The following is an 11241-nucleotide window of genomic DNA, read 5'->3' on the forward strand; positions in this document are numbered from 1 at the left end:
TACCTGGACAGGGGATAAGAGACCCAGGGGAGGGACTTTCTACATGTCAACAACTTCGTCTCAAGAGCAGGGTCCTGGGGGCCCTCCTCCACGACCTGGACCCCTCCCTTCGTGTCCTCACTCCTGAACCAAGACTGTCCTTTAGGGAAAGTGATGGGATATGGGTTTGGAGGCCTTTGCCCTGCCTTGCGCTCCTGGCATCTGAGCACAGGGTGTGGGGCATCCATGCTTCCTTTCTTACCCTCCTTCAACGTTGGTGCTGATGGTTCTGTCCTTTACCAGTTCCTCTCTTCATCTATTTTCCTATTTTTCCCTACAAATCATCCATGCATTGGAATAATAGGAAAAGGATTTAGTATGAACATTTTGTTTGATATGAGATGATTCTTACAAATACATGTTGAGAAAAGAAAATAATCTTATGAATTTTATTAAATAGCTAAGTTACAAGAACATCTAATCTGAACACAAAACCATAATTTTACTTTACATTGATTAGCGTTATTTTTGTCCCTTAACTGTCCCAGTTAATGGAGACATTAAGGCCTCCTCCACGAAATTACACGTATGTAAATGAGTATGGACTAGCAATACTACAATCGTGTCTAGGTGTTTCTATTTTTACATTCATTTTATTATTGGTTCTAAATTTATTTTTTAATACATCTTAATATAAAAGGTAACTTGTAGATGGGAAAAAATAACATTTGGTATCAGTTTCAACTTTTTAAATTTGGTATTGGAATTTTTTGTTAACTTTCTGATTACAAGATTTTGATCAATATTTAATATTAGTGGTTTGTAATTTTTCCTCTTATATATTTTATCAGGTATCTGTACAAGTTTTAACTAATTCTTAAAGAACTAGGAAATATACATCTCTTTTAATGTTTTTAAAAAGACATTCATACAGTGCAAATCAATTAGAACAATATAGTGGCTCAAGTTTGTTACATATTTCAGGTGAGGAAATACATGTTATGTCTTTTTGTGGACTAATTCCATAGTAAAAGTTCCATCTTTTTCTAAGGAAATTAATCTTCCTACTTGTTTTCTCTGCTAGACCCACCATCATCATAGAAAACTGCATTTTACCTCAATTCTAGAGGTTAAGCAGGAGCTTTCTCCAGGGCCTCCCAAGAGGGAACTCCCCTCCACCCCCATGAGTCTGGGCTGTGAGCTGAGCTCCAGCAGCAGGACTCAGGGAGGGGCTGGGTGGGCCCTGGGTGGACCCCATTTGCATGGCAGCCCTCCTCTGGCAGAGGCTGGGGGAAAACAGGAGACCTGGGGCAGCCCAGCCCCACTGTGGGGACCAGGAAGCTGTGAGCACCATGGCCTGGACCCCTCTCCTGCTCATGTTCCTCTCTCTCTGCACAGGTAGGCACAGGCCCCGGGCACCAGGGCTCAGTCCCCAGCCTCATCAGCCCCTGGGGCACGGACTCTGGGAACCTTTCCTGCAGCTCCTGCCCCGTCTCCCCTGTGTCTGTGTCTGCAGGTTCCCTCTCCCAGCCTGTGCTGACTCAGCCAGCCACCCTCTCTGCGTCTCCTGGAGCATCAGCCAGACTCACCTGCACCCTGAGCAGTGGCTACAGTGTTGGCAGCTACTACATAAACTGGTACCAGCAGAAGCCAGGGAGTCCTCCCCGGTACCCCTGTATTGTTACTCAGACTCCAATAAGCACCCGGGCTCCAGGGTCCCCAGCCACGTCTTTGGATCCAAAGACACCTCCGTGAAGGCAGGGCTCCTGCTAATCTCAGCTACAGGCTGAGGACGAGGCTGACTATTACTCTGCTACATATTGCAGTAGTACTAACACGGTGCTCCAGACCCACAGGGAAGGGAGACCTAAATCGCCCCTGTGCCCTCTCTGAGAAACCCGTATGCAGGTCAAGAACCTATAGTTAGAACCAGACATGGAACAACAGTGAAAGTGAAAATGAAAGTCGCTCAGTCATGCCCAACTCTTTGTGACCGCATGGGCTGTATAGTCCATGGAGTTCTCCAGGCCAGAATACTGGAGTGGGTAGCCTTTCCCTTCTCCAGGGGATCTTCCCAACCCAGGGATCAAACCCAGGTCTCCCACATTGCAGGCAGATTCTTTACCAGGTGAGCCACAGGGGAAACACAAGAATACAGGAGTGGGTAGCCCCATGGAACAACAGACTGGATCAGAACTGGGAAAGGACTATGACAAGGCTGTATATTGTCACCGTGCTTATTTATCTTATATGCAGAGTACATCATGAGAAACGCTGGGCTGGAGGAAGCACAAGCTGGAATCAAGATTTCCAGGAGAAATATCAATAACATCAGATGTGCAGATGACACCACCCTTGTGTCAGAAAGCGAAGAAGAACTAAAGAGCCTCTTGATGAAAGTGAAAGAGGAGAGTGAAAAAGTTGGTTTAAAACTCAACATTCAGAAAACGAAGATCATGGCATCTGGTCCCATCACTTCATGGGAAATAGATGGGGAAACAATGGAAATAGCAAAAGACTTTATTTTCTTGGGCTCCAAAATCACTGCAGATGGTGATTTCAGCCATGAAATTAAAAGGTGCTTGCTCCTAGGAAGAAATGCTATGACCAACCTAGATAGCATATTAAAAAGCAGAGGCATTACTTTGCCAACAAATGTCCATATAGTCAAGGCTATGGTTTTTCCAGTAGTCATGTATGGATGTGAGAGTTGGGCTATAAAGAAAGCTGAGCGCTGAAGAATTGATGCTTTTGAATTGTGGTGTTGGAGAAGACTCTTGAGAGTCCCTTGGACTACAAGGAGATCCAACCAGTCCATCCTAAAGAAAATCGGTCCTGAATATTCATCGGAAGGACTGATGCTGAAGCTGAAACTCCAATACTTCGGCCACTGATGCTAAGAACTGACTCATTTGAAAAGACCCTGATGCTGGGGAAGATGGAAGGTGGGAGGAGAAGGGGACAACAGAGGATGAGATAGTTGGATGGCATCACCGACTCAATGGACATGAGTTTGAGCAAGATCCGAGAGTTGGTGATGGACAGAGAAGCCTGGCGTGCTGCAGTCCCTGGGGTCGCAAAAAGTTAGACACAACTGAGCAACTGAACTGACTCACTGACAGAGGCTAAGATGATTGACTTTAGACCTCCGTTCTTATCTAATAAACCCTTACAGGTGTATATTATAAGCACTGCTTTAACTATAGTCCATAATGTACATAATGATACAATTTGCTTACATTTTTAATTAATTCAAAATATTTTCTAAATTTGTGGTTTTTTTCCTGATTCTTTTAAATTTTCATATATGTTGAGGTTAGTTTTCCAGAAAGCTTTCTATTATTTACTTTTCATTTAAGTCCTTTATGGTCACATAATAAAATCTTTGAATTTCAGTACTTTTAAATTTGTTCAGCAATGTTTAAAGCTTAAGTATATTGTCTATAAAGAAAGCTGAAGAATTGATGATTTTGAACTGTGGTGTTGGAGAAGACCCTTGAGAGTCCCTTGGACTGTAAGGAGAGCAAACCAGTCAATCCTAAAGGAAATGAGTCCTGAATACTCATTGGAAGGATTAATGCTGAAGCTGAAATTCCAATAACTTGGCCACCTGATGTGAAGAACTGACTCATTAGAAAAGACTCTGATTCTGGGCAAGATTGAAGGCAGGAGGAGAAGGGGACAACAGAGGGTGAGATGGTTGGATGGCATCACCAATTCAATGGATGTGAGTTTGAGCAAGCTCTGGGAGTTGGTGATGGACAAGGAACCCGGTGTGCTGCAGTCCATGGGGTTGCAAAGAGCCAGACACGACTGAGCAACTGAACTGAACTGACCATAAGGAACTCCCTGTTGGTCCAGTGGTTGCGACTAGGTGCTTTTACTGCAGGAGCCCAGGTTCAATCCCTGGTTGGGAAACTAAGATCCCACAACCAATGGGGCACAGCCAGAACATTTTAAAAATAAAGAAAAAGAAACCACTAAGCACTGTGGCAACAGTGGAAACAGTGTCAGACTATTTTGGGGGGGCTCCAAAATCACTGTAGATGGTGATTGCAGTCATGAAATTAAAAGATGCTTACTCCTTGGAAGAAAAGTTATGACCAACCTATACAGCATATTAAAAAAGCAGAGACATTACTTTGTCAATAAATGTCTGTCATGTGTGGATGTGAAAGTTGAATTATAAAGAAAGTTGAGCACCGAAAAATTGATGCTTTTGAGCTGTGGTGTTGGAGAAGACTCTTGAGAGTCCCTTGGACTGCAAGGAGATCCAACCAGTCCATCCTAAGGAGATCAGTCCTGGGTGTTCATTGGAAGGACTGATGTTAAAGCTGAAACTCCAATACTTTGGCCACCTGATGTGAAGAGTAGACTCATTGGAAAAGAACCTGATGCTGGGAAAGATGGAAGGCGGGAGGAGAAGGGGACGACAGAGGATGAGATTGTAGGATGGCATCACTGACTAAGTGGACATGGGTTTAGGTGGAGTCTGGGAGTTGGTGATGCTCAGGGAGGCCTGGTGTGCTGAGGTTCATGGGGTTGCAAAGAGTCAGACACAACTGAGCGACTGAACTGAACTGAACTGAACTCTCAGTCCTTTTGGTTCCACTCCCAGTGCCCAGTCCATAGCACCTCACTCCATCAGTGTCATTTGTTATTCCAAATCCAGGTTGACACAATTTGGTTTTTTATTCTTCCTTTTGTTGTCTAAAAAAAAAAAGATGCACAGCTTGAGAGTTGTGAGTTAAGTTTTATTTGGGGCAAAATGAGGACTGCAGCCCGGGAGGCGGCTCTCTGAAAGCTCTGAGAGACTGCTCCAAAGCGGCAGTGATGAAAGTGAAGTCGCTCAGTCATGTCTGACTCTTTGTGACACCATGGACTGTAGCCTATCAGGCTCCTCCGTCCATGGGATTTTCCAGGAAAGAGTGCTGGAGTGGATTGCCATTTCCTTCTCCAGGGGATCTTCCCGACCCAGGAATCAAACCCAGGTCTCCTGCATTGCAGGCAGACACTTTACCATCTGAGCCACCAGAGTGGCAGTGGGGGAAGGTCAATTATAAGGTTTTGGTGAAGGGGGAGTTCAATACCATGAAGCACTCGTTTTACAAAAGGCTTTTTGTTAGTCATGAAAATCTGATGTCACCATGAAGGGAGTTAGTGCCTCTCTAGATATGAGGAGATGCAAGGATTGAGATCATAAAATCTGTTCCTAAAAACATCCAACTATCTAAAGACCTGTCCCACCAGATTCCCTGGAGCACGGAGTGCCTCACTCCACCCTGAACTGCTCTGGGGGTTGTTGAGGGTCTCCATCTATACCGACACAGGGTTCGGTCTCCGTGGAGGCTGATGGCAAATGCCTTTGTGGTTCAGTTGCTGGCAACGCTCTTGGTAAGTGCCAATTTGTAGTTGACACTTTCTTCCCTCCTTCCCTTCTTCCTTTCCTCTCTCTCCCCCTTTCTACCTTCCTTCCTTCCTTTTTACAGTTTGTCCTGCTTTTTTAGATTATAAATCTGTAGGTTAATTCCTTATCCTTAATCCCCATATCCTTTGTACTTCTTCATGTACTTCTTCATGCTGATCTAGTTCAACAAGTATTGATTCCATGCCCACTACGAGTTAGGCCACTTTCTGGGTGCTGAGGATACAGACAAGTGACTGTCGGGAGCCACATTAGACATTACTGACAAAATGGAGGTGCGGCCCCAACCCCCTCTCCTCATCCCGCAGGCACAGTCCCAAGATGAAGGAGTTAGGTCTTGTGATTCTGACTTGTTCTTTCCTTTCTTCAGTTGAGTTGACTGGAAAGAACGTTAAGGTGCTTATTGTTCTTGAGAAAAACATGAGAAAGCACAAAGCCTTCTGCAGTTGTACCCCCCAAATAATCTATAAAGTAACCATTGACATTTGTTCAAAGACCTTTACAAAAAATGTCCCAAGATGAACACATAGGCCACAGCTTGAGGCCATGGAAAAAATTGTTATCTGAGACCTATTTGTGAGGGAAATGTTTATGACAAAAGAAGTTTGCTGAGCTTAGGGTTTGCTGCTGCTAAGTCACTTCAGTCGTGTCCGACTCTGTGCAACCCCATAGACGGCAGCCCACCAGGCTCTCCCATCCCTGGGATTCTCCAGGCAAGAACACTGGAGTGGGTTGCCATTTCCTGCTCCAATGCATGAAAGTGAAAAGTGAAAGTGAAGTCGCTCAGTCATGTCCGACCCTTAGCATGGACTGCAGCCTACCAGGCTCCTCCGTCCATGGGATTTTCCAGGCAGAGTACTGGAGTGGGGGTGCCGTTGCCTTAGCTAAAAGCCTTTTTAGGAAATAGTGAGCTTAAGATACTAGGGACAAACAGGATTTAAAAAGATAAAAAATAAACTGAAGAATGTGGTACACAGCCCAGACATAAACATCAGTTACAATGTAATCACATGTAAACATGATTCTGAGAGAATCGCTGAAACAAGAGCTCTGTTTGAAGGACAACAAGGAGATAATAAATTTGGGTGATGGGGAGCTGAAAACGTAAAACCTCTGACCTAATGCTTTTGTCAAAATATAAAAAAAGACCTGATGTTTAAAATAAACATGTGGTCCTATATCTTGAGTCAGAGGCTACATCGTTCTCTGCCGACACTGCTCATCCCTTCAGGCCGATTCCCTGGCTGCCAGAGCTGGACTCCAACAAGCGGCGCCCAACGTGGGCCATCTGAAGGGTAAGTAACTTCGTGACTGCAACGCGGAGTGGTTAGGATTGTACCTGTGGGTGGCCGGCACCCCTCTGCAGTTTAGACAGGGTGAAGAGGGTACCAAAAAAATTAAAATATTCTCTAGAAAAATGGGTCTCTCTACATCCAAAAATAGACAAATGTTTATTGAAATATGACTTCACATGTTAGCCCATAGAGGCGCTAAGGTAAGCAAAGGAAGACTGTCTAAATTTCTAATTTTTGTCCAAGAACAATGCCCATGGTTTCCTGAAGAGGGCACTGTAAATCTAAAAACCTGGACTAAAGTTAGAGATCAGTTACATTTGTTTTATACTTTACATGGGCCAAAAAAGATTCCTGTAGATGCTTTTGCTCTGTAGAATATGATTAGGGACATCCTGGACCCTGGACATGAGGCTGTTAGACAGCATAACGGGAGAGGCTACAGCGGTGAATGGTGAGTCTCCACCTTCTGCACAGATCATGTTTTCTGCCATTGTCACGAAGAAAAGGGGGGAGACTGTGCTCTACCTCTGGAGGAGGGGGAAGACTTGCAGGACGCTGTGGCCGGGCACCCTAGTGAGGCCCCTCCTCCTCTACACAAACCTTTAAAAATTTATCCATCACTTTCTGATTTAAGGCAATCGCCGCAGCCTCCGTTTGCACCTCCCAGGTCCCAGGAGTCCCCCAGTTCGCCCCCAAAGCCTCCCAGAACATTGCCGGAGGCTGAAAAAGATAAAGAGTTTTCTGAAACAAAGGAGCTCTTGAAACAGACTGCCTGAGGCTGGGGAAGATAAAAAGTTTTCTGAAACAAAGGAGCTTTTGAAACAGATACATACACAATATACAGAGCTCCTTGAAAAAAAAAAAAAAACCCTCAGGGAGGCCTCACCCAGGCTAAAGAGAAAAGCAAAACCACAGGGGGACTTGAAATTCTCTATGGCCTTGCCAGTAGTCTTTACCAAAACAAAAGGGGGAAGCGAAAAAGAAAAATAATGGGAACTGGTCCCATATAAGCTACTAAAAGAGCTTAAACAAGCTTGTCGTGATTATGGGTCCACCTCCCCCTATACACCCACCCTGCTACATGCCTTGGCTAAAAGATAGATGACACCATATGATTGGAAACCGTTACAAAGTCTTGCCTTCCTGGAGGAGAGTTCCTCCTGTGGTTGACAAAATATGATAAGTTGACTAGACTACAGTCAGCGGAAAACAAAACCTCTAAGATACACAGCTCAAGACAGCGGGATCTGCGACATTAAAAGGAGATGAAAAATACAAATCTAGTATAGCCCAAACAAGGTTGTCTAAGGAAGCACTTAATCACATTATGGCCATAGGTATCTTGACATGAAAATCTTTGCCCCCTTCAGATGAAAAGTTACCCACTTTGAGTAATATCAAACAGAGACCTGATGAGAGATATAAAGACTTTGTGGCCAGATTAAAAACTGCTGTAAAAAAAATTATTAAGAGTACCGAGCCAACAGAGATAGTTCTTAAACAATTGACTTATGAAAATGCCAATTCTACCTGTCAGACATTGCTTAGACCTGTTAAAAGTAAAAAAAAAAAATCTTTGGACTTACATACAGACCTGCCAAAAAATAAAAACTTCCTTTATGCAGGGGGTTGCCTTAGTCACAGCCTTGAGAGGAGAAATTGCTGCCCAAGTTATTCAGGGAATGAGAAAAAAGATTAACCCTAATGAAAACGATTCTACAAATAAAAACTGTTTCTTTTGTGGCCAAATGGGACATTTTTGCTGACAATGTCCTGCCAAGCAGAGACAACAAGCCGTGCCAATACAGACTAAAACCAATCCTCCAAAGACACCTTGCCCCCGATGCCAAAAGAGATATCATTGGGCAAAAGACTGTTGATCTAAATTCCATAAAGATGAGACTACTCTCACCCCCCAAATACAAAAAGTAATTTTTCTCAGTTTCAGGGAAACAGGCAACAGGGACAGCCCCGGCCCCAAACAACAATAGGGGCAGTCGCGTTAAATCCCTTTATTCCCTTTGTTCCGTCTCAGAACTCCTCAAAACAACCCCAGGTAGCGCAGAGCCAGACCTCAGTTCAGCCACCACAACAATATTAACCCCTGACTTACCGATTACTCCGATTCCAACGGGAGTGGCTGGCCCCCTCCCTGAGGACATTGTAAGACTTGTGTTGGGGCGTAGCTCACTTTGCCTTCAAGAAATTTCAGTGGTGCCTGGTGTAGTAGATTCTGATTATACTGGAGAAATTAAAGTTTTGATCTCACCGCCTGCCAAAACTGTACAAATTAATAAAGGTCAAAAAATAACACAGCTTTTACTTTTACCTTATTATCAGACAGGAAAAACCTTGACTTCTCAAGCTAGGGGCCTCAAAAGATTTAGATCTAGTGATCTAGCCTTTTGGGTACAAAAAATTACAGCTTCAAGGCCTTTAAAAGATCTTTTAATTCAATAAAATATCATGTCAGGGCTGTTGGATACTGGAACAGATGTCTCTTACATTACTAAAAATGATTGGCCCTTGTCCTGGCCGACACATTTGACCAATGCTGACTTGGTAGGAATAGGGTCAGTGCCCTCGGTTGCTAAAAGCTCACAAATTTTGACATGGTCAGATGAGAAGGGGGCACAAGACACCTTTTGTCCATATATGATTCCTTCACTACCTTTTTCTTTATGGGGGAGAGATATATTATCTCAGATGAGAAGGCTTTTATACAGCCCAGATAAAAAGGTTACTAACGAAATGCTACAAATGAGGTATAATCCTGACAAGGGGCTTGGTAAAGATCAACAAGAAATTGTCTCTCCATTAGAAACGGTTCCTAACACAAATAGAGAAGGTTTGAGATATTCAAATTTATCCTAGAAGCTGTTGCTCTTACTTCCCACCCTATTACCTAAAAATCTGATGATCCAGTATGGGTGGAACAATGGCCCTTAATAGCTAAAAAGCTACAGACAGCTAAAGATTTAGTTATAAAACAACTGGCAGCCGGCCATATAGAGCCTTCTAATAGCCCCTGAAATACTCCTATTTTTGTCATTAAAAAAAAAAAAAAAAAAAGGAAATTGTTACAAGATTTGAGAGCTATAAGCACAACGATGGAAGACATGGGGACCCTTCAGCCAGGTCTCCCTTCCCCAGTAACTGTGCCCTTTCAGTACTATGTGAAAATTATAGATCTACAAGATTGTTTCTTTACCATCCCCCTGGCTGTTCAAGATTGTAAAACATTTGCTTTCGGTCTCCCTTCAGCTAATTTTAAACAGCTCTATAAAAGGTTTCAATGAAAGGTTTTGCCTCAGAAAATAAAAGATAGCCCCACCTTGTGTCAAAAATTTGTGGCTCAAGCTGTACAAAATGTTAGAAAAAAGTATAAAGATCTATATTTGATACATTATATGGATATTTTGGCTGCCCATAAGGATAGAGCCTTGTTACAACAAATCTTATCTAAATTAATTAAGGCCTTAAAAAACTGGGGTTTAAAGATAGCTCCAGATAAGATACAAGTAAATCCTCCTTTTTCTTATTTAGGGAGGGTGTAAAATACCCATACTGTGACTCATGCCCTTTACAGCTACAGAAAGATCGTTTACTAACTTTAAATGATTTCCAAAAATTATTAGGGGCTATTAATTGAATACGCCCACATTTAAGACTGACTACTACAGATTTAAAGCCCTTGTTTGATTGCTTAAAGGGCGATCCTGATCCCAGTTCTAAAAAAAAATTGACGAGTGAGGCAGAGTCAACTCTTGTTAAAGTGAATGAGGCTTTACCTGATCAGTTAATTAAGATTAATATTACCAGAAGATGGGATTTAATTATTCTCACCACAAAACATACACCTACAGGATGCCTGTGACAAAAAGGCCCATTAGAATGGCTCCATCTACCAGTGACCCCCCAAAAAAATAGTTTTGTCTTATCCCAGCTTGGTGACACAAATTATAAAAGGTAAAAAAAAAAAAAAGTGTAAAACTTTTTTAAAAAGAAGTACCAAATATAGTGATTCCATTTAATAATGATCAACTACAATTTCTTTTACAAAATAGTGATGATTGACAAATTGCCCTGATAGATTTCAGGGGTCAAATTTTGTTGCATTTGCCCTCACGCCCCCTTTTACATTTTTTAAAAACACATTCTGTGATTTTTCCAAAAAAATTTTCTATTCAACCTTTGGAGGGGGCAACTTTAGTTTTCACAGATGGTTCCTCTAATGGTAAAACAGTCACAATTATTAATGGAAAATCCCATTGTCATGCGAGTGTATGTTCCCCGGTTCTTTGTCTCGTCACAACAAAGATTTGAGGCAATGGACATTAAAGCCCTCTGTGCATCACAGCTCTTGGGTCTTGGACGAACTGTGCTTAGGAAAATCAGTGTTACAGCTCTATTTTATTTAGAAGATAGCAGGAGAGAGAGAGAGAGAGAGAGAAGAGCACACGCACACGGGAGAGAGAGTCAGTGAGAAAGCGCTTTGGCTCCTCCTTTATATGTTTTTTCCTCCACCTGGGCCTGCCCTAT

General features: G+C 42.8%; 1 pseudogene; it reads left to right on the forward strand.

Moving 5' to 3' along the window:
• The first annotated feature begins 1106 nt into the window (after positions 1–1106).
• LOC129629798 (immunoglobulin lambda variable 5-39-like) lies at positions 1107–7475 on the forward strand (annotated as a pseudogene).
• Positions 7476–11241: the final 3766 nt, after the last annotated feature.

Source organism: Bubalus kerabau, chromosome 16 (assembly GCF_029407905.1).
Source record: "Bubalus kerabau isolate K-KA32 ecotype Philippines breed swamp buffalo chromosome 16, PCC_UOA_SB_1v2, whole genome shotgun sequence".
NCBI lineage: Eukaryota > Metazoa > Chordata > Mammalia > Artiodactyla > Bovidae > Bubalus > Bubalus kerabau.